The sequence below is a fragment of the Hippocampus comes genome, unplaced genomic scaffold (assembly GCF_001891065.2).
Source record: "Hippocampus comes isolate QL1 unplaced genomic scaffold, H_comes_QL1_v1.1 scaffold50, whole genome shotgun sequence".
NCBI classification, from domain to species: Eukaryota; Metazoa; Chordata; class Actinopteri; order Syngnathiformes; family Syngnathidae; genus Hippocampus; species Hippocampus comes.
The window spans coordinates 1599015-1604272 of NW_017805122.1; the positions used below are offsets into that span (position 1 = coordinate 1599015).

The 5258-nt window shown below is 45.0% G+C and overlaps 1 protein-coding gene across 1 annotated transcript in view; it reads left to right on the forward strand.

The window, feature by feature from the left end:
- Positions 1-3680: 3680 nt before the first annotated feature.
- Positions 3681-5258, forward strand: part of znf800b (zinc finger protein 800b) — an 11217-nt gene continuing 9639 nt past the window's right edge. Inside the window, 1 exon segment of the mRNA XM_019866130.1 lies at positions 3681-4291. The gene's annotated coding sequence lies outside the window, so the exon portion shown is untranslated.

Below are 5258 nucleotides of genomic sequence, written 5' to 3' on the forward strand. Positions count from 1 at the left end.
GAAAAACGTTTCGCCGTCCCCCCCCTGCCGCCGCACTTGCGTTTCACTCCCGCATTGCTCACCGCAAGCGGAAAAACGTGCGAGTACGCCCTGTGACCGGCTTTGCGGGGAGTGTGTGACCATGTCAGTTTGTCATCGCCGGAGGGGGGGCGGGGCCTGTCACCCAACAGGTGCTTTTCAAGCAAGGCTTAAGATGACTTATCTCCTTTTCCGAGATGCTCGTTGACACTTTTGACAAGTCCAAGTGTCTTATCGGAATGCTCGCATGAGCATCACATTAGTGCCCCTTTTTTTTTTTTTCGACACTATTCGAATTTATGTGCAGTGGATAGAAAAAGTCTACACACCCCTCTTTTTTGCCATCAAAAATTGGGATGAAACCAGAATTGGGAAGCGGGTGGAACCACATTCTTTCATTTATTCTTACCCCCCCCCCCCAAGATTTTTTTTTTTCAGTGAAGGTCACATTAATGGTGGATGAAGTTGAATCTTGGTCTTTTTTTTTCATTTTATTTTTATTTTTTAAGGAGTTTTGCATTCTATCCCCCAAAATAATTTTACATTCCTGTTTTCATCACTGGTCTTCCCAAATTTCTCCCCCCCCTCTCACCTTCCTTTTGAAAGACTGATCACGGTGCCGTTCTAGTGGGGATTTAAAATGTTTTTTTTTTTGGTGTGTAAGGAAAAGCCACTGAGTGAAATGCGTGCATCGGGTGGTGACTGTGTTGGTCATGTTAATAGTCTGGGAGCTTCTCAATTAAGGTTCATCCTTTTGTTCATAGGAACCCCAAATGTGAGGGTGACGTTATGACGATGCAGCTAAAAGTTCACTGATGATTTTTTTTTTTTTTACATTTTATTTTTTTGTGCATCATTAGCTTTGCCCGTTGTTAACGCTTCCCATTCCTCAATGTTTGCACTTTGTAACAAATTCTTTCACCAAGTTTATATATATATATATATATATATATATATCCGACCCGTTCAAAATTTATATTTGTATGTCTCTGGCAACTGCAGTAAAAAGAAGGAAGCGTTTCGAAAACAAAACAGCACCCTCCTCCTGACACCAGCGCACTGTTCCTTTTGTTTCAGGAAAAGTTGAATGTCTGCTGACTCGCCTTGGTATTAAAACGTATTTGTTTTCACTGCCGTCGGAGCGGACGTTGTCGAAATGGTTTCAAAAGGAACAAAGAAAAGAAAAAAAAAGCTTTTTATTAAATAACTGAAGTGTGACTTAAGTGGAGACTCATTTCGCCCTGCGCCGCCTGCGTGCGCTTTGTGTTGTGTTGAGACTTTCCCATGTCTGTGCAGTTTAATTTTCCAGTCTTGTGGTGTGACTGAGTCTCACTAGGTTATGTCCACTTGTAAAGCGGTAGTTAAAAAAATTTATGAATATAATACAGTACATTAAAAAAAATGAAGCTAATGTTTGGAGTGACTGGTGAGCCCAAACCCCATAAATGATTTTGAAATAACCGCATTTCTGTGGACATAGCCTAAAGCAGCACATACAAGCACCGCTTTCTCCCGCAGGTTACTACGACCCACCAAAGAACGTAGCAATGCAAATGCCCTGCAAACTTGAGCTGTTCTTCGTCATCGTTGAAGCATCCATTCTGGGCTGAAATACCGCTGAAGGTTCCCGCGGTTGACCCCCTGGAAGGTAAGACGGTCGTCGTCTGCTTTAATCGGACGCGTGCTTGACGTTGATTTTTTTTCCCTTTACTCTTGTCGAGCACGAGAACATGGTGATCAAGGATAGAAATAAATGTTTAAGTCGGTACAGACTCCAAAATGGATGATAAACAAGTTAGTGGATTTGTATTGTGTGTCACTTTCTGGCGGTGTCAAATTAAATTAAAAAAAAAAAAGTTTTAAAAAGCTCCATTGGGCCGCATCCAGCAGAACCGACGTAGCCCCCAAACGCAAGCCCGCAACCCCCCCCCTTCCCAATGCAAACAGCATTCTTATGATAATGGAGTAATGCTGGCGCTTAAGTTAATTGTCTGTAGTTGTGGCCACCCTTTTGTGGCTTTGCTTTTATCCTTCTCAAGAAAAGGCCCAAAAGAGTTGGAGGACTGCAGGAACCCTTTTTTTTTTTTTTTTAATTGTGTTCCCCCCACAAAAAAAAAATTGTTTGGAAATAGGTAATTTCTAAATCAGTGATTCGGTGTTTCACAGATTCCCTCTAGTGGTATGTAAAAGTACTACGTGAAGTACTACCTTTGGAGAGTTCAGTTGTGTTTCACTTTCAAATACAACACGCTTGCATTTAATCTCGAAGATTTTTTTGTTTTTAAACATGTAGTTCGGTCCAAATTTTAAAATTGAACTTTTTATTAATATCCAGCCGGTAAATGATTGAAATGTAATTGTCGTCTAAATATTTTTCAATTTTGCAGACATTTTACTTACTTTGTGACTTCTTTCCAACAGTCTCGAAAAAATAGTAACGTAACATGTTTGGCCCACCTCCGTGTGATGACTATTTTGTGACTTTGCAACCAGAAGAATATATTTTTTATAGTCTGGGATTATGATTTTTCATTTTCATATTGGATGAGAAGATTCATATTTTATTTTGGACAAAAAAAAACTCAATTTCAATCTTTGACTAGTTATGGTCCAGTTTTAGGACGCAAATAATTTACGTTCATCAATGAGTCTTCTTCTTTGCAGTGTTCGTTTCACGACGTTTGTATGACTTGGTCAACATTTTGGAAGCCAGCATCTCTAGCATTAGCTTTAGCTCAGCTAGCCACTGTTAGCATTGCAAATAAACAGCAGAAGGTTGACGTTTTTCCCACGTGAAATATAATTAGGAACACAATAAATAAACATTAAACACTACTATTTAGTGAGTAAAGTTGTTGATTGTTTTTTTTTTTTTTTTTTAGTATTTTTTTTTTTACACACGCCCAACATTTATGTAGACGTGCTAAAATAGCAAGTCATTTAAAATTGGTAGCACTGAAATTGGATTAGGTTGTGTGGTCCGTGGTTACATTTTGCGCTTTCTGAAATGATCACTTTACTGTTAAATGTCCAACGTGTGAGGCTAACTTTTGATGAGATCATTATTTTCAATAATATCAAGTTGCAAACCAATTAGGTGAAATTATTTCTGAGTAGACAGCTCGCTGAAACTTGCTTACGCACGGAGCACTGGCTAATGTTAATTATCGGTTGAATCTGTAATAAAGTTGGCCGTAATATGAGGAAAGTCAAATCCAAGTTGATAAATCGCGTCATTGATAGTTTTTGAAGAACAGTACAGTCGTCTTGGAAGGCAAGATGTCAAAAATCCAATAGCGATGAGTTCAATGTCAATGCGGAGTTCTAAAGTGGACTCGTCGATTAGCTGTTCAACCTGTTAGAAATTATACCGCAGAATTTTTTTTTCACATTTAAATTCAGGCACTGAATTAGTCAAAAATCCAATAGCGATGAGTTCAATGTCAATGCGGAGTTCGAAAGTGGACTTGTCGATTAGCTGTTCAACCTGTTCGAAATTCTACTGCAGAATTTTTTTTTTCACATTTAAATTCAGGCACTGAATTAGTATTTCTACTCTTCCTCGATGTACAGAGTAAGAATATGCAATTAGTCGACTAAGTGTTAAATGCCCAATGTGGAGTAGTCAAGTTGACTAGTCAATGAGTCTGTTCAATCTGTGAACATTTACCTGACTGTGGGAATTCTATCACAGAATTGATTTGTCAACTGTAGGGGCCCTGAACTCGACCAATACAAGTTGCTGAAGTTTTCTTGACCAATATTTCGTCTTGTGCCACAAGTTTGAGCCTCTCTGCACGGTTCGATGCGTTTCTACGTGAAGTTTAAAGCGCCCTGATTGCGTCCCGTTGGGGGGGTTCGTGTTCGCAAAGCCTCGCTTGCGCGTTTTTGGGGGGTTGGCGACACAAATTTTGGCGCTAGACGTGTGTGGCCTTTGGATTAAAGCTACAAAGATATCAAAGGGGGTCGTCGCGACGAAGCGTCGTCGTGCTTTCGTGTATGTTTGCTTTCTCTCACGCCAAATCCTCATCTGTTGTCACCCCTCGCATGTCTGGCAAGCCCGAGCGGGACGGGGGGAAGAGGGTGCACCTTTGCGCAGAGACAGCCTCGGCGCCCGAGAGCCTCCTCTGGGTGCACAAAGGCAGCGGCACGCAGTGCAACTTCGCTCGGCACGAGTGAACCGGCCACGCCGAACACGCTCCGGATCCGCCACATCGGCTCGCGAAGCCCCTTCGACACACCGCCCTAGCAGCCCTCGTCCAGGAGATACACGGTAAGTACTCGTTTCGCGGGCGATTTGGCGATGCACGGAAGGCTCTCGGCGCCTTCGGCTTCGGGCTTCCCGAGCGTGCTTGTTTTTGCAGAAAATGGCGTCATCGCCCTCTTGTTTCTGCCGGCCGCGGCGAGCACGCTTCCAAAGGGGCTTCGGGCAGCCCGCACACGCCGCGCTAAAGCCCGCGGGGTGTGCACACGGCCTCGGCGGCTTGTTTTCGAGCGAAACGGGTGCCCGAAACGGCGGCTAACCGACGCGATCGTGCGGTGGAAGGACGCGCAAAGATGGAAGGGTCACCGGTTCTGTGCGCCAGGCTGCCGCCTCTTGGAAAAGGTGCTGGGCGCTTTTTGGCGCACATTAGCACCGCCGTCGTGGGGCTAAACCAGCCCGGACGGCCTGGGGTGGTTCCGTGGCGTTAGCGCCGAGGTCACCGTCGTGTTTTACTTGGTGCCCGTGCGTGCTTTTATCCGGCTCAACTCGTCTTTACGCCGCACTACCCTGCCATGCTGCAGTCGCTACGAAGGGGGCCTCCACCACTATGGCGCGGAAGGTGCATTTCGAGCCGAGCTCACCCGCGTTTTGTCGCTCTAGAACGCCATTTTAGCGACTAAAAGGGACATTTTGAGCAGGCTTGGGGATCGGGGTGGAAAAGGCGAACCGACAACGGGAGAGGAAATAACCCCGCGCGCTGCTTCTTTACGCAAAAACACCAGTGGGGAGAGTTTGCACAAAAAGTGGGGAAGTCCGGCCGCTGCGCAAGCAACCACGGCGGCGCCGCCGCTGCTTTTTGCGCAGCTGGCTCAACCGCCAACCACGCACCGGCCAACCTTTTGTAAATAGTTGAAACTCTTGGACACAAAAAAAAAAAGGGGGGAGCACAATAGCCACCGCGCCGGCCCCCTTTATGGGCCGTCAATGCGCTCCTAAGTCCCACTCGGGCTGCCCCCCCCCCTCCCGCTCCCCCTCC